Source organism: Mustela nivalis, assembly GCF_964662115.1.
Source record: "Mustela nivalis genome assembly, chromosome: 15".
NCBI lineage: Eukaryota > Metazoa > Chordata > Mammalia > Carnivora > Mustelidae > Mustela > Mustela nivalis.
Genome location: NC_139034.1, coordinates 79388663 through 79412187, shown reverse-complemented (window position 1 = coordinate 79412187; position 23525 = coordinate 79388663). Strand labels below are relative to the sequence as shown.

The 23525-nt window shown below is 39.6% G+C and overlaps 1 protein-coding gene across 2 annotated transcripts in view; it reads left to right on the top strand.

Annotated features, from left to right (window-relative positions):
* NALCN (sodium leak channel, non-selective) overlaps positions 1–23525 on the top strand; it is a 303888-nt gene that overhangs the window by 195192 nt on the left and 85171 nt on the right. The gene's annotated exons all lie outside the window — the stretch shown is intronic.

Sequence of the window (23525 nt, the reverse complement as noted above, 5' to 3'; positions counted from 1 at the left end):
GCATTGATAATCATACTCCCAAAAAATGGAAATGAAAACGCGTGAAGGTTATATGACTGATGGCAGAAAGATGACAGGCGTGATGGACCATTCTCACAGTTTCTGTTGCATGGAAGAACTTTGGCTTAAATATTTGGCTGTGTCAAAGAGTAGAGAACCTTTGAGGAGAGTTGGTGTGAGAAGAGGACACTGGATAAGGTATTCTTTTTTTATTAAAATATAGTTGACAGTCAATGTTATATTGGTTTCAGGTGTTCAACGTAGTGGCTCAGTAATTCTATATATTATGCAATGCTCAACATAAATGCAGCTACCATCTGTCACCATACAAAGTTATTACAATATTATTGACTATATTCCCTATACTCTACTCTTCATCCTCATGGCTTGTTTATTTTATAGCTGGAAGTTTGCACCTCTTAATCTCCTTCACCTATTTTGCTCTCCCCCACCTCTTCCCTGGCAACAACCGGTTGGTTCTCTGTACTTATTAGTCTGTTTCTGGTTTTTTGTTTGTTTTTGGTTTTTGGTTTTTTCTGTTTATCTGTTTATTTGTTTTGTTTTTTAGCTTCCACATACAAGTGAAACTATACAGTGTTTGTCATTCCCTGTCTGACTTATTTCATTTATCATAATACCCTCTAACTCCATCCATATTGTCACAAATGGCAAGATATCATTCTTTTTCTGCCTGAGTAATATCCCATTATACATATATATATAGATATATATAGATATATCTATATATATATATATACACACACACACACATATTTGTATATATATGTGTATATATATACCAATTCTTCTTTATCCATTCATCTATCAATGGACACTTGGGTTGCTTCCATATTTTAACTATTGTAGGTGCTACAGTAAACATAGGGTCACATATATCCCTTTGAAGTAGGGTTTTTGTTTTCTTTGGGTAAATACCCAGTAGTGGAATTACTGGATCCTATGTTAATTCTATTTTTACATTTTTGAGGAGCCTCCATATTGTTTTCCACAGTGGGTAAACTTGTTTTCATTCCCACCAACAGTGCACAAGGCTTCCTTTTTCTTCACATCCTCGCCAAACTTGTTGTTTGTTGTGTTTTTGATTTCAGCCATTCTGACTGGTGCTCGGTGATGTCTCATTGTGGTTTTGATTTGCATGGTCTTGATAATGAGTGATGTTGAGCATCTTTTCATGTGTCTTTTGGCCATCTGGATGTCTTCTTTGGAAAAATGTCTATTCAGCTTCTCTGCCCATTTTTTAACCAGATTGTTTGGGGTCTGGGGGGTGTTGAGTTGTAGAAGTTCTGTATATATTTTGTATTTAACCCCTTATTCCACAGATCATTTGCAAATATCTTCTACCTTTCAGTAGGGTGCCTTTTCATTTTGTTGATGATTTCTTTTGCCATGGAGAAGCTTTTAGTTTGATGTAGTTCCAGTAGCCTATCTTTGCTTTTGTTTCCTTGCCTGAGAAGGGGGGTAAAATATTCTTGAATCACCCTCCCCAGCACTGCAGAAATAATAAATGGGATGTTAACAAAAGAACCAAGGCTACAAAACAAGTCTTACCTGGAATTCAAGGGAGGCCCTATACATTCAGAACTTTCAAATTGCATCTGAGTTGTCTTTTTAATGAAGGCAAACACAAAACGTATTTAAATGGTTTTATTGTCATTTGCATATCTTAAAGTCACTTTAGGCATTTTATCTTTGTATTTTTTATCTCCAAAGTCTGTGCTTTTAACCAAGGGCGTCGATAGAAGAAAAAATATATATTTGATAAAAAGGATGCCCACTGTGAGCATATCAAGGAAGGATTTAAGTGCTTTCCTGTCCTTTAACTACACAAGCAAAATGGCCCTCTGGGCATAGTGGAAATGATTTCTTCCAGACCTTTTCAGTTTGCAGCAACAGTGACAGGTTATTCAAATGAGAGTTGGGAACTTCCTTTATGCCATAGATGCAAATGCTTTATGCAGCTTCTAGTTATGGAAATACAGAATTAGTGAGTTCAGAATTGAAACTAACCTCATCAACCCACATAACTAATAAAAATCTGCTGTTGTATAACTACATTAGTTCTTGCTTTACAAATCTGGTATTTAGATGTGGGTTTTCCTGTATGCCATGTTCACTCTGCATTGACTTTTAATGTCCTCTAGTAGAGGCATATGTATTGCATGGATAAAATGAAAAATAGTCTATTTTTTAAAAAATGGGTGATACAGCCAGGATCAATATAGTCTTAAATAACCACTGGCCAACTAAAATTCCATATAATTCCAGCCCACGTTTGCAGAATAGTTTTTCCACCAGAAAGAAGTAAACTAAATCAGTATGGCAGTTTCTTTTCAAGTTTATGAATTCGAATATACTAATATTTGATGTGCTGATATTATATATAATGTGTATATATATACACACATTTAATATATATAATATATATAATGTGTGTGTATATATATATACATATATATGTGTGTGTGTATGTGTATATATATATATATATATATATATATATATATATACTTTTTATGGGACCCCCAAGAGAAAAACTAACAATAATTAAAAATCAGGACTTTAATTGACATCCACTTTCTTCTTGGACTCGACAGTTTTAATAAACTGTATGGTGCTTTGTTTTGAGCATCTATCATTAGTTACAAAATGGCTTTTATTTAATCACCTGTGGTATATTAGTGACGTTTTGTATTTCTGGAAATCCTGTATACCAGAGCTCATTATCCAATTATGGCAGCCTGCAATTTGAAGTATCTTCTTTGAATATTTAGAGATCTTTGAACACTGAAAATCCCCACCATAAATAAAACAGCAAACTCATTTTCATGAGTAGTTTTCACATTGAACTAACACTACCTATCTATTAAATTCACCTATTAATTCATACTTGAAACTCATCAAATATTATCAGATTAAATTAAAATGTCCTATTTCATTTTCTTCCATTTTGTATAAGCATATTTCATTTCATGAGTTTTTATGAATTGTATAATTTTTTATATCCCCCCCTTATTTCCAATGATCTTGGCCTTTGAAGTGGGGCTCATCTACATACATAGTTACAAGAATATACCCCGCCCCACCCCCACACACACATGCACTTTCATACACACATGCATATAATCATGTGAATACCTGAAACATTAGCCTGTCTCTCACAGCATCTTTCAGACCGCCAATAAAATTGTTACCTAGATTATTCATTTATTTAGTTTTCTGTGTGCAACCTCAGTCCTTATGGGCTTAAATGCAAACACTCTATTTTTATTTTTCCGAGATAGAGAACAGAATGAGAAAGATGTAAAAAGCATTTGATTTTCTTAACATTTTAAGTTCCCAACAACACTGCAGACTTCATAGTCTTTCTTTGTTCAGTACAAACTTATTTTTCATCCTTTATCCTTTTGCCAACTAATCTGTAGTTTCTTACGGCTCCAGTAATATTTTTCGGACTCATTCAAGTGCCAGGTGCTATATATTTTCACTAATCTGAATTTCACAGCAGCCGTATAATGTAGGCATTATTAATATATACATCTTACAGATGGAGAAACTAAGGCACAGAGAAGTTAAGTAACTTACTTAAGGCTACACAGCTAATACATGGCTGAGTTAGGATTTGCATCCAGGCAATTAGGACCTAAAGCCCAGGCTCTATTACTGAGTCACAGAAAAGCTATATATATATCAAACATGAGTCATACCTTTTGTGGAGGCTCTCTCATAGGACTGCTAATTACTCATATATAAGTGACATAATATGATTATATTTTAGATGACAGAAACATTATGATATTCATGAAATAACCATTGCTGTGAGAGGCAGTTTTCTGAGGAATGGAGGTGAATTAAGCAAACCAATCATTAGAAGTATCCAAAATAGTTCTCGTTTTCCCTGGAAAAGCAGATGATTTAATCAGAGCCACTGGAGTTAGGACTTTTGCAGCAGGTAAGAGCTCAAATGCTTACCATTCACTCCAAATATGGCAGATGCTGCCCAAGAACCCTCTTCTCTCAGTGACCTTCTGGAACAATGAGTCTCTTCAGACAATGACACAAGATGCTTGCAATATATCACATTTCAGTGAGGCCTCTAGAGACTTTTAACGTATTTTATTATGATTGTGGTAAAAAAAAAAAACAATTGTGTTAACATGTAAATGTTGGTTCATAGACATTTTTCAAGAGTAATAGTAACCAGTGCAAGTCACCTCTAAAATGAAGAGGTTAAGTATAAAACACTAAACAAAGCTGTTAGAAGGAGAAAGTCTGTTCTCATGCTCAGCAGAGGAGAAGATGCGACCCTGAAGATCGATGGGATAAGAGGGAGCTAAAAGTTAGGGAAGATAATAGAACGCAAGAGAAGCAGGAGGACGTGAAGTAGGGAATTAGGAAAACATTCAAGATAGGAAATTAACGGAAAGAGCACAGATTATGAGTCTAACCCTGTGATGAAGGGGGAGCAGTGGGACCAAATCCAGAGTCAGGAAAGTGACCAATCAGGTTGCCAGATGGCAAAGGACACCAGAGCCCTTCAGGGAGAAGCTCCCTGAGGCCAGGTGCATTCTGCATGACCCATTGTTGGTGGAATCCTGGAATCACATTCTTCTTAAGTACACCCATGCTACCTAGCTTTTTCCTGTTGTTTTCTGGTCACCTCCTTGCCCTTTGTGACAGCTGTTACCTACCACCTAGGGACTGCTGACCTGCAGAACTTTTCAGGGGAAAGTGTGGAGCTGGCCGCCATTTTTTTTTTTTTTAACACTTCAGGAAGCCTAGAGGGACTCGTTCATGCACCCGATGTAAGACCAGACGTGCTAACTCAAATGCCAACTGCAATACTTTTTGCTGGAAATCTGCACATTCTAGGTGGCAGTGCAACTTCCCTTATGCCAAAGTTTTGTTATTGTTGTTGTTGTTTTAATGGGATTCAGAGGGGGCACACTAACAAGACTCCTTGCCAACACATTTTGAGAATTTCTAAATACGTGTTCCCACCAGGCCTACCTCCAGCCAATATCACAAGGACTGTGCCTTGAAAGCCACTAAGGTAGTTTTCCTTTTGTCATTCTTCAAGAGAAATAATGTTCTAAGAAACTGTACTAATGCTGCTCCATATGAAATTCATCTTTTGCTTTCCCTGTGTGTTGCATATAAGACTCAGCTGATTCCCGGCAGCGATAAAGCAGTAACCATCATTTCATGGCTCTCATACCTAATTAAATAAAGACCATGCTTCTCTTTTCACCATCCTGACACCCAACGCAAGCCCTGGAGATGGAGACAGATAGAGATACAGGTTCAGATATAGATAAAGATACAGGCATATAATGGTTTTCTACACAAGATCAGAAAATTGACTAGAAATGAGATTGTGAGAGGGTAATTTGGCTATTGAGAAGCCAAATCAGTTTGCATACAAGCTAAAAATTTCCTTGACCCAGTGCTGTCCTCCAAACAGTAGTAGGAAACAGTGACCTTGGTCCTCAGTCGCCATAGCAAAGACACTGGAGGATAAAAGTGGAGTTTTGCAAACTTCAAAAATGAAGAAAATCCTCACAGCTTTAATGATTTTTGCAAATTCAGTGCAAGATAGATATAAAGGGTTTTCTTTCAAGCAGTATAAAATTCATTAAACTATGAGGAAAAAAACCCACAGAGAAGCCTCAGGGAAAGAATCATTGAAAAGGGAAGTATAGATAGACTATTTAGATTAAATTCAAAACTCTGAAATTAAAACTGTTTCCCCAGTGCTATTTCAAGTTTCATTTGAATCCTAGTGCAAATTTGATAATGTTTGGTCTTTGGTGGTGTCCACTATTAGTGAGGATGGACATCTTATGACTCTAAGTTTTTAAAAAAATTATATTCCTTTAAAATATGAGTTCTAGGAAACTATTTCTCTTTCACCTACCTGGGAGCTTTCATTTTCATCTCCACTTGGTGTCTCTATGAAGGTCTTTCTAGAGGGAGGGCAGTCGCACAAAGATAAGTGTTGGGCAGTGTGCCACTCAACTCAGCACTGGTTGCCATCTCCTGATCTGGGTCAGGCCTTCAGTCTTCTCAGGATTTTGCCCATCAGTGAATTCATTCAACCTAGTATAACATAAAGGAGTGACATAACTCTGTGATCCTAAATATCACCCATTGAAACAACTTCATGCAAGGTGCTCCATATTAAATTTTTGGATTTTATGCTAAATATTAAAGACACAGAAACTAACACTCAAAGGAGGACATTTCTCGCCCACGTTCATACAATTTGTAGGTGCCCAAGTTGGAATAACATGGGCTCTCTGATTCTAATCTAGTGTCCTCACCAAAGGACATCATGATGCACGCTCAGAGAACCAGTTCCTTCATTAATTTTGAGACGCACGTCTAGAAAGTAGGTTGGACAGTGTACTTACATTTGTGGATTATCATCTTCTCTTCCTGTGGGTATATAGACTGAGGGTCAAAGTATAATCAGGACATAGTCTAGGGAGCCAGGAATCAGTGTGGGGGATGGGTAAAGGAGGAAGGCTGCATGATTCAAATACATAATGGCATAGGCTAAGGTCATATGAGGTATCCCTTTTATAGATAGGATGCTACTACTCAGAGATGAGATCTACCTGTTTCATAATCCTGGGGTCTGACTACTTCTCTTCTGTGGTTCAGATGTTTTGTTGGGGCAAGGGACATAATGATGACCAACATATTATTCCTGCCTTAAGGTGCTTGTGAGGTGGTGGAAGAAAGTGACATGCAAACAGATGCTATGAGAGGCTTGAGGACACACAGGAGACACACAGAACTTTAATGATGAGATCAGAGGTGTTTTCTCACAAGGATGGGGTAGACTGAAATCTGAAGTAATGCCTAGCCAGGTGAAGGGGGTTAGGAGAAAGTGTCATGAGGAAGCGCACTCAGGACCACAAGAACAGCAAGCTTTTTCTTTGGCCAAGAGGAAACAGTGGTTTTCTGGAGACCACTAGAAGTTTACTGTGGCTCAAGTGTTGAGCAAGGGAGAAATGGTGTGTTGGAAAAATGAGCAGGGCACTGCAGGTGAAAAGCTATGAGTGGTGAATGAGCAAATTTAGGTATTGTCTGAAAGGCATTTAAGCCCAAGAGTGACATAACACCCCCTACATTCCAGCATCAGCATGGGAAATGGACTGAAGGGGCCCTAGACTGATAATTAGGACCATTGGTCCTGAGCCAGGCAGTGATCGTTGCCTCAACTAAAGGCAACTGAGACAAGGGAACGTATAGGGGTGGTGGAATACAGAGGGTAATATTTGGTGATTAGTTGGAAGTAAAAGAAGAGCAAAGATAGGTGACCAGGGTGTCACCTGGTTTTCTAGATTATCAGAGGTATGCCAAGATGGAGAGAGCAAGAGAAGGAACAGGGGGGGGGGGGGTGGTTTGTTATATTTAGGGGGAGGGAGCTGGCCACATTTACCATGAGATCCCTGAGAGATACTTATGGGACAATGTCTGTGGGTAGATAGAAGGTTTAAAGTTTAGGTAGAGTCTTAGGGTTGAAAGACATTATTAGGGAGGAGCAAAAGTCAAAATCCAGTTGGTAATTTAAGCCTTTAGAAGTCCTAAGTTTACCATGGTTCTTGAGGAACAACACATGAATTGTATAAGCCATAAGGAGGAGCCTGAAATATGATTGAGAAGTCACAGCCCAAGAAGGAGGAGGAAAGTCTAGAATGTTTGTCATCAAATCCAAAGGTAAAAATATTCCAAGAAGGAGACTGTGGTCAACAAGCTCCTATTTCAGAGAGGTAAAAAAATGTCACCATAGAAAACACTTCTATCTGTAATAACATCAGGAAGAATGAAATATTAAGGTGTAACCTTAACCAAAGACATAAAAGATTTCTTTTTTTTTTTAAGATATTATTTATTTATTTGACAGACGGAGATCACAAGTAGACAGAGAGGCAGGTGGGGGGTGGGGGGAAGCAGGCTCCCTGCTGAGCAGAGAGCCCGATGCGGGGCTTGAAACCAGGACCCTGGGATCATGACCTGAGCCGAAGGCAGAGGCTTCCCCACTCAGCCACCCAGGTGCCCCGACATAAAAGATTTCTACACTAAAAATGATAAAACATCATTGAAAGAAATTACAGAAGACACAAATAAATGAAAAGACATCTGTGTTCATGGACTGAAGAATTAATATTGTTAGTGTCCATGCTACCCAATGTGATTCACAGATTCAAAGCAATCCCTATCAAAATCCTACTGTACTTTTTGGCAGAAATGAAAAAAAAAAAATCCTAAAATTCATGTAGACTCTCAAAGATCCCCAAACAGCCAAATAAACAAACAAACAAAAGCCCAAAAAGGACAAACTAAGTTGAGACCTCATACTCCCTCATCCCAAACCATATCACAAAGCTTCAATAATTAAACAACATGGTACTGACATAAAGACAGACTTCTAGATCAGTAGAACAGAAGAAGGAGAGCCCAGAAATAAACTTTCATGTCTGTGGCCAAATGATCTCTTCAACAAGGGTGTCAAAACCACACAATGAGGAAAAGAAAATCTCTTTAATTAGTGATGCTGGAAAAACTGGATGTCCGTATGCAGATCGGACCCTTACCTTAGATCATGTACAAAAAGTAACTCAAAATGGATTAAAGAATTTAATGTAACACCTACAACTATAATACTCCTAGAAAAAAATTACAAAAAAAGTTTCATGACATTGAAATTGGGAAGTCATAATAAGTCATTATTTATTGGATATGACATCCCAAGTACCCATAACAAAAAAAAAAAAAAAGAATAAACAAATGAGACTACATCAAACCTAAAAACATCTGTGCATAAAAAGAAAACAATCAACATGGTGAAAAGGCACTCTCTGGAATGGTAGAAAATATTTGCAAATCATATATCTGATAATATCCAAATGTATAAAGAATTCTACAACTCAACAACAACAAAACAGGTAGCATGGGGCACCTGGGTAGCTCAGTGGGTTAAGCCGCTGCCTTCGGCTCAGGTCATGATCTCAGGGTCCTGGGATCGAGTCCCGCATCGGGCTCTCTGCTCAGCAGGGAGTCTGCTTCCCTCTCTCTCTCTCTCTGCCTGCCTCTCCATCTACTTGTGATTTCTCTCTGTCAAATAAATAAACAAAATCTTAAAAAAAAAAAAAAAAACAGGTAGCAAAAGACTTTGCACATTTCTCCAAAGAAGATATAAGAATGGCCAAGAACAATATGAAGAGATGTGCATCTTTGCTAGTCATCAAAACCACAATGAGATACAATCTTGCAGTCATTACAGTGGCCACTATTTAAGAAACTAGAAAATAAAAAGTATTGATAAGGATATAGAGAAATTGGAACAGTTGTGCACTATTCCTGGGAATGTGCAGCCACCTTGGAAAACAGTATGAAGTTCTTCAAAAAAATTAAAAATAGTTACGATCCAGCAATACAACTTCTGGGTATACATCGAAAAGAATTGAAATCAGGGCCTTGAAGAGATATTTGCAAACCCATGTTTGTTGCAGAATTATTCATAATAGCCAAGAGGTGGAAGCAACTCAGAGGTCCATTAGCAGGTGAATGGGTGAAGAAAATGTGGTGTATACATACAATAGAATATTATTCAGCCTTAAAAAGGAAGGAAACTCTGACACATGCTACAGCATTGATAGACCTTGAGGACATTGTAGTCAGTGATGTAAGCCAGTAACAAACAAAGAAGAGCTATATGATTCTACTTCTCGGCATTTCTAGAGGAGTCCAGTTTACAGAAACAGGAGGTAGAATGGTGGCTGCAGGGAGCCAGGGGAGGGAGCCAGGGGAAGCTCAATGTCTACAGAGTTTTAGTTCTACAAGATTAAGAAGTCCTGGAGGTCTTTAGTAAAACAAGGTGAATGTACTTAACACTACTGTACTGTAGTACTCTTAAAAATGAATGCGATGGTACATTTATATCATGTGTTTTTGATCACAACTTTTAAAAAATTTTAATGAAAAAATGGCAACCATATTGTCATAAGACAGTGGTAGGTGACGGTGATGACAGCAAGCTCAGGCATTTGGGTAGAAGTTGGGTTCTAGGAGATGAGTAGTGTGTGACAGCTAAGAAGTGAAAATGAATCCAATCCTTTCTTCTCAGACTTGTCATCCTCAAAGCTTCCAGACAGATCACTCATTACGGGCTGATTCTTAATGTTTTCAGATACATCACCCCTATTTACTATAGGGCTATCAAACCCTTTCTTCCACTGCAGCATGCATGGAGAAGGATGTTTACACAACACACAAGGTCAACAGCTGGAAATCCCAGGGAGTTGGAAGCATCAGACATCCAGGATTCCTGCTGCTCCAGGAAACACGGAGCTGCCCAGGGGCCAGAGGATCAATATCCTCAAGAAAATCAAATCATTAGCAGCTGGGGGTTAGGAAATGGTGTTTACTAGAATCCTTTGATGTTACTCGACTCCACTTGAAGCCACTCTCCACCTTTTGGTTAGAAATGACTCTTCAGTTGTCAATTTATATACTACTCCCCATAATTTTCCATAATTTAAATCTCAGGAGGTCACTTTATATAGTATTTGCTCGGCTATTTCTGAAATTGCTTCATTGTTAGGGTTTTGTTTAATCATAAATTCTTATGTCCATAAAGACATGAACAGCACTAAGATCAGTTCAAAGAGATGAAGCGACTAAGGCTGAAAACCATTCGGATCAGGGTTCAAGCCAAGAGGCCACTAAAGAGGCTCAAAATTTGGGGATATCAATTATCAGCATTAGACATGGCCTAGAAATCCAGAAGTCAATGTGAAAAGGGGAGAGAGCCAACCAGAATTTTGGAGTTAAACTGGCAATAGTCAGGGATCAGGGCATCAAACAGAGGAACCTCTCAGAATTTATGTCCTCTGGGCATTCAGTTGTATCTCTCAAAAGGATACATTGAAACCCTTATCCCTAGTACTTGTGAGGGTGACCTTATTTGGAAACAGGGTATTTGCACATGAAATCAAGTTAAGATGAGGTCATTATGGTGAACATTCATTCACTCTGATTGGTGCCCTTATATGAAAAGGAGAAGAGAGACAGACAGACAGACAAGAACAGGATGTGATGAAGAAACAGATACTGTGAGGCATCTACAAGCTAGGAAGCACCAAGAATTGCCAGCTGTCACTGGAAGCTAAGAGAGAGGCTTGGAACAGACTCTCCCTCAGAATCCCCACAGGGCACCAAGCCCACAGAACCTTGATTTTGGATTGCCAGGCTCCAGACATGTGAGACAATAAATTTCTGCTGTTCTAAGTCAGCTAGTGTTGTTACTTTGTTACAACTTTGTTAACTCAGGAACTAATACAACCACCAGAGTCTTGGTCTCTGGCCTCCAGAAGTAGTGCTCCCTTTTTGGTGCTGGGAAGTAAGCAGCTGAGAGTATGGCATAATGGGAGGTAACAGGTTCATCTCAGGATATAGACCAGCTATCACCAAACAAGAGCAGCTCTTAGCAGCTGAAATCTTCACCTTCACTCTTCATGAAGTAAGCCAATAAAAAGTGAGTTTTATGAATTTGAGACTTTCTTGGAAGAAGAGTTTCTCTAAACCCTTCCAAATTGTCATTCCATGAATGACTGACTCAAACCAGATCACTCATAGACCCTGTTCTTGGCCTCATTCCACTGGCACTCGGAACTTTTTATAAATTACCTTAAGTCTCTCTTGCCTTTGAACAAACATAAAATGATTTCCCTACATTGATGAGTTGTTGGTTGTACCATTCGACAGTGGTGCTAATTCAGAATTACTTCCATAACATGTTTTTCTCATAACATTCTGCAAGACAATCTCTCAATTTTTTAAAAAATGGGAAAGTTTGTAGGAGAAAACATGCCCAAATTAGGGGAGAATCTCCCCGTTCAGCTTTGCCTAAACTCAGCACGTCCAGCCCTGTAACTACTGCTTAGCTGTGGGGACTCTATCTTTCTGCAACCAAGAGAACAATTTTTTTTTTTTTTAATGAATGGCAATTTTTTTTTCTTTAAATCCTTTTACAGTTTGGGAAACTAGATTGTTACGGTTCTAAGGAAAAAGTATGGTAGTATGACAGACAATTGGTTTTCAGTTTTATGAATAGCAAAAAGAATTTTTCATAGCTGTGTTAAGACTATAAGGAGTGGAGTCTATAACTAGTGTTACCCTGTGTACCTAAACTCCAAATGTGAATACACTGGAGGTGTTGTCATTGCCTTGATTCCTTTTGGACTTAAGTTTAACACGATCCATCTGTTCTTTGTTCTGAGTCTCAGTCCATATACTTTGATTTAAGGACATACATGAGAATATCAAGGGTGACTCTTGGTTTCAGATTCATCTGATGGTAACATTTGCTGAAGCAGGAAGCATTAGCACAGAACCCTATTCAAAGGAAAAATCAGCAAGTCCATCTTGGGCATGTTGTAATGAGTTTGAGACTGAGTGGAGACACCTAACGGCTGCATGTGTACATCTAGAGTTCAGAAGGGAGGGCTGGCTGGCTAGAGATGCAAATATGGATGGTCAGTGTAACCTTCACATAGCCCCTGCTTACCATGTTTCAGGCACTGTTCTAGGTACGTGGGATAAGTCAGTGAAGAAGCCAGACAAAAATCCTCACCCTCTCTGATTCTTTGGTTGAAGTGATGTTCTCTGTGTGGACATAACAGTGCAAGTTGTGAATCTGGGTGAGGTTGTATAAAGTGGGAAGAAAAGAGATTCTAGAACCTTGAAGAATAGTGTTTACTGTGCCTTACTGTTAGTGCAACACAAATAATCTCTCTGATTTTCTCCATGTGTATTTTGACTTTCAGTTTTGTTACAAACTCTCTCGGTCTCAAGTTCAAGCTCCCAACAAGAGAAGGTCTGATGGTCCAGCTAGTCAACCTTATTCCTTCTAAGCCAGAATTTCATATCTCTGGCTGCTTACAATGCTAGTCAATCCTACAGAAAGCCATCACCTTCTAAAAGGTCCAGATCCAGGCTGAACCACCAATAGTGCCACCCTTAAATGTGACAGGTTTCCTAAAACAATCCTTTCTTTCAACTCTCCACTGTGGCCTCTGCTATGGAGAAGCTAGCTAGACCCAGAAGAAGATGTGGGGCAGGCAAAGAAGAGACCGTGTTCCCTCCCTGATTCCAGGTCAGATGTCACACCTGTAGCTCTGTGGGGTAGGGGTGAAGGGAAGGTCTGAATCAGGTAGGAGACTGGATTGGACTGGATTGATTTTTAATAAAAGGTGGCCAGAAATTTACAGAATTTGTGTAAGAAGAGCAACCAGTCCTCTTTTGATTTATTCATAATTCTGCTTCCCTGTTTGAGGGTTAATGAGTTCATTCTTGGCCTTTTCTTATATTCTCCTCAGTGTGCTGGCTCAGTAGTGGGCACGGCGGGAGATGGGGTGCGTCTGGCATTCGCACACACAGCCATATGACAATTGCATCTTTTTTACTCTGATATTAACAAAAGAATGACTTAGATTATTTCTAGGAAATGAGAAATGTACATGCATGCTATTTGGTTTGATGCCGTTCCTATTTCCATTTTGCTTTGCATAAAATATGTTGATTAATGTGAATTTTCATAGTGCCTCTAATAAGCCTTTTTATCAAAGTCTGCAAAATTGAACAACTCTACAATCTGCCATAAGCCTACTCAGGAATGGTACTTGGAAAATGCATGATTGTTGCCTGAAAAGGAATTACTTAAGGAGACAGAACACAGCTGAGGTTCAAGACCCAGTGTGGGGGCTACGAAATGTGTGTCTCTCATACCTCCAATTAAAGTGTTGTATTTATTTTATGACCAACACCGTTCCTGATACTAGTTATATGTACACGAAGGTGGAGCAAAAAAGGAATTCACTGTAGATGATGTCACACTGTCAGAGAAAGAAGTTACAGATAAGTGAAGAGGAGATGCCAGGATGAACCCTGTGGCTGGATGGGCCTTATGAACTCAGTTTATTTTAAGATAGAAGATGGAGAGATACATATAGATACACAGATACATAGATACATGGGCAGATGCATATATATGATCTCAGGTTACGTAAGACACATCCATCCATACATAGGTGGTAACTTTAGATATATATGTATAACATGTATATATACATCCATGAATTCCCTGGCTCTTTCCTCTGCGAGAACCTAGAAGCAGTGCTATACCAGTAACAGCAAGCAAACCCAGTGCCACGATTTTCATTTCTAAATACCGTTCTCCAGCAAAGCAAATCAAGACTCTTTGTGGAGAAATGGCTGATTCTTGAGCTCAGTCAGAGAAAACACAGGATAAGACAAGGATTTTGTGGGGCCCAGAAAGTAAGGAAGAACTTAGAAAAGAAAGGAAAAGGGAAAGGGGGACACCTGGGTGGCTCAGTCAGTTAAGCATCTGCCTTCGGCTCAGGGTCCTGGGATTGAGTCCTGCATTGGGCTCCCTGCTGAGTCTGGAGCCTGTCCCTCTCTCTGCCTGCTGCTCCCCCTGCTTGTGCTCTCTCTCTCCATCTCTGAGAAATAAACAAATAAAATCTTAAAAAAGAAAGAAAGAAAGAAAGAAAGAAAGAAAGAAAGAAAGAAAGAAAGAAAGAAAGAAAGAAAGAAAGAAAGAGGCATGTCGAAAAGAGTAGAGGAGCCAACTGAAAGAGCCTCCAATGGCCAAAGCAGGAACAGTTAAAGCCATAAAACAAATAACAATAGTATTAGATTCTTAACCCAAAGAATGAAATAAACAATGAAAATCCATACTTATGTATAAATAAAGGATAGAATTTAAAAATGGAGAAGTGCCAACTCTTCCTTACAGCATAATCCCAAGTAAATAGAGAGGAATAGAAATAATAGAATCATAAATGAGGAAAATAGAAAATCTCCATTAGAAAATTACAATTACAGTCACGACAGGTGAGATCTACTGGTGGATGCTGAAGTTCGTGTGAAACTCTAAGAAGAAATAGGGTATTTGTATGACCTCCAAGTTTCTCCCTTCAAAATTCTCTTTTTTTTTTTTTTAATTATTCTGATGGTTTTAACATGTGTCTACAAATTCTTTGGTACTCCTCCCTCCTAAGAGATAAACCTTAAGTCTTCTCTCCCTAACCATGTGCCAGAGCTGGTGACTTGCTTCTACCTCATAGTGTGAGAGGAAAGGGTAGTATAAGGACACTTAACATTAGAGTGGAGAAGCCCAGCAGACACACTTTACACCTGGTTACAGTTGCCATCATCAATATTAAGACTATTGGTGTCATGTTCCCCTGATATCATGAGATAAGTCTATCTCCATGATATTTTTACCCCAAAAGCCATAATAAATCTTGAGAAAACATTAGACAACCCCAAACTGAGGGACACCCTACAAGTTACCTGTCCAGTATTCCTTAAAACAGTCAAGGTCATTCACAAAAAGGGAAGATAGGAGAAACTGTCACAGCCTAGAGGAGCCTCAAAAGCTATGACAATGAAATATAATGGACTACCTAGCGTTGGATCTTAAAACAAAAAGACACTGATACAAAAACTGGGGAATTCCAAGTAAGTTCTGCACTTTCAGGTAAAAGTATTTGACCAAGGTTAATTTCTTAGTTTTGATGAATGTTCTATGGTTACGTAAGATGCAAACGTACGAAAAAGCTGGGTCAAGGGCATACAGGACCTCTGCACTATCTTCGCAACTCTTATGTAATTTAAAATGATTTCAACATAAGGCTTTTGTTTTGTTTTGTTTATTTGTTTTTAGATAGGATAAGGATTTTCTATGGTAAGCTCCAATAACACAACATATAAATATAAATTCATTGCTATGTGGTCTGGTGCAAAGATGCATACATCTGTGAAACTTCAGACCGTGAATATGTTATATAGAATTTATAGTTAGTTATGCTCTTTTGATCTTAAAAAGTTGAGAGCATGCATTTCATCAGGACCCAAACACTCTCTCTGATTTTGTTTCTAATAGAAAATCTGATGAGGCTTGTCGCTTCTCTTTCTTCATCTTTATCAGTGAAATAACCCAACCGAAATTGGGAGACTTGCTTGTACTGGTCAAATATGGCTGCTTCCACCTTGTGAAGAACCTATGAAAAGGAAAATAAAACGAGGAGAAATAACACAAACAGGCCATTTCGGCCTGTCTTTGGGACTCCACTGATTCTGCTTTATGTTTCTTCTCCATTTCATCACCATTGTGTTATCTTTGTCCTGTGTGTGTAAAAGTGTGTTGTGAGGCCACAGGGCACAGAGTCCTGCTCTTAATTTAAAATGTGTTGTCTTAATAGGGGAGACATGCACATAATTAGGAAGTTGTGGTGTAAAGGCCTGAGCACTAAGGTTGTAGAAAATGCAAGGAATGTCAGGGAGGACATGCCTAATTCAGATTAGAAGCAGGGAGGGACGATGCATCTAAAAATGATGAATGTTGTTAGCAAAGTGGGAGAAAATATTCCATATTCAAGAAACGGCAGGTACAAAATTGCAGAAGGAAAAATGCATCTCTTGCATCTCTGGCTTGAAAATTTTGTTTTGATGAGGCTGTACGAAACAGTTTTTAGAAGCTCAGGCTCCAGAATCAGAAAGATTGCGGTCACACCCCAGTGCTCCCACTTGCAGCCGTGCGACCTTGGGTGGCTGATGGAAGCTCCTGTGACCTCAGCTTCCATATCTGTAACATGCTAGAGCCCAGAACTACACCCAGGGCTAAACTAGGGTTTGAGTAATGGCAGCGAGGCCAAGTGTCCAGCATAGTAGTATCTAGCACTCAGGTTTACTAATTCAACTCCCAATTATTGCTATTCTGAGAAATCTTCCTGGAAGAGATGGTTTTTGAGGGAGTTAACCGAGAGTAGAAGGAACGTGTGTTGCATAGGGGGCACAGAGTGAGGTACGTTCGCAGGCACACATCCGTGACCTGAAGTAGGACTGTGGGAGGGACATGCAAGCCAATATTGTTGGAGTAGAAAGAGCAAGAAAGGCATGGGGAGGTGGTGGGGTGGGGGGGAGAGAAGGTCATTTATGCCATTTATGCTTCTACACACAACTGACCATCCTTGTGTTACTTTAAGGACCAGGAACATGATGGTGTTTCTTCTTCAAGCGTTCTGAAAAGAAAATGGGATTCAAGGGGCAAGATGGAAACCCAGTTAGGGGAGTTTAAGGAGTGGCATAAGATCAAAAAAACAAACAAACACAAACCAAAAAAACCAAGAAGCCCGAGTGGCCACTGGCTTCAGCAGCACAGGAAATGTGGGTGACTGGTGAGAGCATCCTCTCTCCTAGGGGCTGGAGAGAGACCTGAATCCAAACTGGAGGGGATAGAAGATGAGTAGGAAGGTGGTGAAGAGGAACAGCAGACTGTTTTGAGCAGAAGTTTGGAAAGGGAGGGGGACTGGGGAAGAACACTAGATTGGGAGAAATGTCCAGCAGTCTCTATGTAAATCAAGAGTCTTGAGAAAATAAACCACACGGTGAGAGGCAGAAGCTGGAGAGTGGGAAAGGCTGAGGGAGTCCAGAGCTGGTTGGAGGAGAGAGGGTGGACGGCCCAGCGGGTGATTGTCCTCTGCATTCGTCCCCACTTGCTGAGATGAGAGCACTTTCCTGCAGAGCTAGTACTGACAGTGACATCGTGAGAGCTGTGGGTTTTATAGCACATTTCCCTTGAGTAATCCAAATTGTAGGCAATATGCTATCTCACTTATAGATCTGGCATTTATATAAAAGAAGGAAGATCCTCATTTTTCATTTGAGGATGTTGAAATCCAAAGTGGTTAAGGGATTGTAAAACTGAAGAAATTTTAAATCTACATCTTCTTACTTTTTTTTACTGTTTTTATGGAGACTATGTTTTCTCCAGTGTTTTCTAAATCAAAACAGGGAGGACAATTATGTGAGCGTATATATATATATACACACACATATATATATATATATATATATACACACATAAATATATATATACACACATAAATATATATATATATATACACACATATATATATATATGTATATACATATATACATATGTATATGTATATATATATATATATATACACACATAAATATATATATACACATATATGCACGCACAAACACACACATATATACATATATATATAGTGAATTCCCTCTGGTGTGGGCTTTTTCCTATTACTTACTGAATATTTGTCTCATAACAAGAACCAACTATCTAGTTTACATGGAATTCTAATATAATTTCATCTGAAGTGAAGCAAAAAATGCATTTTTTATCATGATGAACATGTTTCTATGACTCAGTAAGTTTCCTAATGGAAACAACTGTGTCTTGGTTAAATAACACAAGAGAAATATAATGTAAAATAGAGGTGTTTGGGACCTAGGGAGGAAAAAATACCAAAAGCAAACTGTTCATTACTCCTAACTCTACGAAATTATTAGGTCCATTAATAGGACTTCAAGGGACCATCATATAAGGAAAACTTACCCATTCAACATAATTTGGTATCTGCTATTGAATAGGGTTTTCCTCCCTCTTACTTACATTTGTGTAAGTAACAAAAATGTTACTTACATATACATTACACTTACGTTACATTTTTGGCTAGCCTAGCCTTGTCACAACTGGTACTCACACTGCTCCCCAAAGTAACCTTCAGGACATGTCAAGTCTGTAAGATCGTAGGTTTGGCACTGTGTACGTCTTAGGGATCTCATGCGACAGTATAAAGTAAGAGCGCTTCATAAGTGCTCTGCTGGTCTCCCAAATCGGGAAGCACAAAACAGCCTCCTAAGTCCCCAGGGCACCAGCTCCCCAAAGAACAGTCCTTCTCTCCCCCATTTTCTTCAGGGCCAGGCTATAAGGGTGACTGAGTAACACCTCTGAGTCTGTTGAACGATGTCACGAAAGAAATACCGCATGATATCCATCAACTAATGTTATGAAGCTACTGGAACATTTTGTGGTGCCAGCTGTCATACTAAAATGTATATTTTGTCATCCACAAGCCAAGAAATAGAGCCCTCTGGTGTGTATCAATAAAACCCCAATTTGACCTTGGAAGTACTGGATATATTCCAGATTTTTTATAAAAGTTGGGGGCGGAGGGGAGAATTAGTGACTTAAAACACTTTGTTTTAACGTGTATCGTAGTGCTATCTATGTTCAGTCATGTGGCTGATGGCCTTTTGCCCAGGAAAAGAAAAGAAAATGTCCTCCATTCTAAGAAACTCTTTATTGGACTCAACAGCCTAGTGAGGAATAATCTTTATATTTCAGATCAAGGTTTTATAGGAACACAGGGACACAGGGATATTAATAAACAACACGTTTGATCATTACTCCAGATAGCCCATCTGTTTTAACCCAGAAGCCATGCAATGGGGGTTGTAAAATCACAGATGTAAAATAGCAAGAGAAACTTGCTGGAAAAATAATAGTTTATGCTTTAAGAAGAGTCTCAGTTCTGAATTACTGTGTCATGTACAGATCCGGCAAAACTGGCCAAAGCCATTGGATAAAGAAACAAAGAGAACTCAGCCTTAATTGACTCAGGTCACAGAGAGGAACCTCTTACTCCAGATTGCCTGTAATGTGGCCATTTTTCAAAGATCGAACTGCCAAAAAATACTCTTCAGCTACATTACCCTACAGGTCTACGCGCATTTTTTCAAACTAGTGTGAGCTAGATTTTAAAATGAGAATCTTTCCCAAGTCTGAATGCCTTTTAAATTGTTTTCTTTGCAAAGAGCACAGCAGAAATTACAAAAATTTTTATTTAACATAATCCTTCAATTCAGTTATGTGTTGCAACGTTTAGAAAGGAACTGAAAACTGAATAATGTTTGAATATTTTAACAGAAGAAAGCTCAGGCTGGATACGGAAGACGGAAACGATGAGGCAGAACAGGGTATGTGTCCCTCAGAGCAATTACACCAGACTCTCTCGAGAAGCACAAGGAAAGCAAAAGGCTTTCAGCCGCCCAATGTGTAACCATATCTCCTCGAGACAGATGCAGAGCCACAGAATAGCACCGAGCTTAGATGATTTATATATTTTAAAGCTCAAGGTTTGAATTTTTCTCTTGGATTCTGATTTCTTTTTTGCAAATGTGGGGGGTTTTTTTGGTTTGGTTTGCTTTGGTTTAACCATGTGAATCTATTACAAATCTATCATCAGATCTATTTGTGGCAGCCAGACTTCAGGCTCCGTTGAAGGCATTATTAACTCTTTCCTTTGTGCTGGTCTTTACATGAGCTTTTTCAACGTAAAGACTAAAATCTTGGGTTTGCTCTGCTAGGTTCCTTCCATTCAAGGGTTATGATCTTTGGAATGATTTTTAAGTGAATATTTACAATTACAATGACTATCCGTTAGAAGGTCTTCTTTTGTGGTATGGTATACTGATCTTAAATTATTATCCTGTATATTCAACATAATCCATATTACTCATTTCATCAAAGTACATTTAATCGTGGAGAAATCTGTGCTTACATGCAAGAAAGGGGGACAAGTTTACTTAAAAGGGTTTATCATGTATTAAGAAACTTGAAAGTGGCTTCTAAGAACCAGGTGGTACTTTTGGGTTTACCCCAGCCGCCTCAACCTTGTCCCACTGCACACCCTCCACACACACGCCAGTGCCATCTTGCTCTAGGCCTTTTTTCTCTCATTTTGTGTCTTGGCTAAGGGCATGGACTGGGAAAGGAGACATGGTCCAGGTTATGGTGATTCATCGCAGTGAAGTAAGAATTAGATGACTTGGCTCCACTCCATCATGGGTCCTTTTTTCTTTTAAACTTTTTACTGCGTTCTATGATCCATTTAGAAAAAGGCATTTTGCTGAAGTTCTGTGAACTGAACACACCCAGCACCCAGAAGGTCAACTCTCTCTGAGGACCCCTCCCCATATACGCTCTAGTCACAATACTTCACCCCATCCCGGCACGGCCGCTGTCCGGACACTGCGTAGGACGGAGCAGTGGTCTTAACTCTCTATAAATGGGATCATTCAGGATGTCCTCATGGGTGTTGTCAGGATTCGCTCATTCAATGTTAGTGTGTAAAATTCACCCAGATCCTCGTACTTGAATACAGTTTATTGACTCAAATTCATAAAAATGTCACGATGGGCATTTGAGGAGTGCACGGTTAGGCATGGCCGTGGGCTGGCAAGGCTGCGGTGGGCATGTGGGTATGTCTCTGGTAGTTGTGCGCCTGGGAGAGGGTTGGCTGGGCTACTGGCTGTGTGTGTTCCTCTCTGGTTGGTGCTGCTTAACTGTGAACAGCAGAAAGGGCACATGGCAGCTGCTGTTCACAAAGAGGCCCCTTCCTGCTCACAGAAGACTCCAGCCAGTGCCTCCGCAGTGAGATCTGACACATCCACCATCCATGCAACCACCAGTCCTTGTTTGGTTTAACGGGCCCGTTTGCGCCTCTGGGGAGCCATGACACCTGCCTCTGGAGATGATTTGCAGGATCCTGAAGAACCTTCTGTGTCATCAAAAAGACCTTCTCCTTTGCTCCTTGTGGTCTTTCAGTTCCATCCTCAATTGATGATGAATTATAATTCATTGATTCACAGTTCTATATTTCTACTGTCTAGAAGGTACCATAGAAGTAAGTTAAAAATAGGGGTGCCTGGGTGGCTCAGTGGGTTAAGCGTCTGCCTTCAGGCCAAGTCATGATCTCAGGGTCATAGCATGGAGTCCCACATCAGGCTTCCTGCAGGGAGCCTGCTTCTCCCTCTGCTGCTCCCCCTTCTTGTGATCTCTCTCACTCTCTCTCTCAAATTAATAAATAAAATCTTTTTTTAAAAAGAAGTAAGTTAAAATAGAATCTTCTCCCTGAAGTTTGGGAAGGAGTAAGTAACTCTAACGCAAAGTAGAATGAGACAGGTTCCCTTTTTAAAAGATTAGGCAGGGGTGCCTGGGTGGCTCAGTTGATTGGGTGACTGCCTTCGGGTCAGGTCATGATCCTGGAGTCCGGGGATCGAATCCTACACTAGGCTCTCTGCTCAGCGGGGAGTCAGCTTCTCCCTCTGACCCTCCCCTTCTTGTGCTCTCTCTCTCTCTCTCTCTCTCTCTCTCTCATTCTCTCACTTTCAAATAAATAAAATCTTTTAAAAAGATAAAATAAAACATTAGTCAAGGGGACTCTATTTTAATACTGGTAACCTACATATATTAACCATGATATTCTAGGATATTTGATTAAATGCTACAAAATATTATGTCTAAACTTATTCCTAACATTTATCGGTTCATTTATCGGTTCACCAATGGTAGCAGGAAGGTCAGGTGACATGGCAAAGAGTCTGACTTTATTCTCTTCTATGAATCTAGGGACACTCAGCCCACGCCAACAAACGTATGCAATCAGCAAATGGATATTTTCTGCTTATCTCTCTATCCTTCCGGATAAACCTAAAATCCTTTCTTTCATTTGCAAGTTATCTGCTGAAGAGTGTAGTTCTGCCAGTGATTGTGTCCTTAGTCATTCCACATATGTTTGTTTAGCTTACTTTGTGTCAAATATTGTAGCCGGACCTGAATAATGAAACACACCCGCCCCCTGCAAGGATCCTTGTCCTCCTAGCCGTTATAGTCTCAGGGTAAAGAGAAACAGTGTCCAAGTCACCACATGCTGGAATTTCAACGACCTTATGTAGTGGATTTGGTAGTGAACCCCCCAAAATCCATGTCCACCTGGAACCTCAGGATGGGACCTTATTTGGAAATTGGATTTTTGCAGACATGATCAGTCAAGATCGCACTGCCTTAGGGTGGACCCTAATTTAAATGATTGGCATCTTTGTCAGAGAAAAGAAAAGCAGACCCAGAGAGACCCAGAAACACACAGGGAAGAAGGCCTTGTGATGTCAGAGGCAGACAAGGCATTGACGCAGCTACGTGGCTCAGGGAACAGCAGGACTGCCACAAAGCTGAGTCAAGGAAGGACTCCTTCCTACAGCCATCAGAGAGGACACAGCACTGCTGGCTTCTTGATTTGGAGAGTCCAGCCTCCAGCATCCTGGGAGAAGCCTCTGAAATAAAAGTAGCATCATCTTATTTATTTTCCTTTCCCCCTTTGCTCCTTACCTTGAGCTTCCAGCACTTTGTACCTCAGCTAGAACAGCGCTTATGTTTGTCATTATCTGTGTACAGACTCATCGCTCCGTTACAACGTGGGCTCCATGAGAGCAAATACTGTGTCTTAGATACTTTTGTATCCCCAGAACTTCACAGGGAACCTGGCCTTTGGGATTTGATTTATAAGTGACTCTACTGATATGTAAATAAATGAGTCAGCAAAAGCATGAATTAAATACCTCATTTCTGCCCCATCTTCTCGGCCTGTATTTGGCCTTATATAATCGCTTTTCTCTCTGGTCTGACTTAACATATTAACTGCGTCTTCTTTTTCTCTGTGCTCTTCTTACCACACACAATCACTGACAAATATCTTTCTGCCAGTTATGCCAGAAAATAAGTCTCTTCCTTATGAATTTCT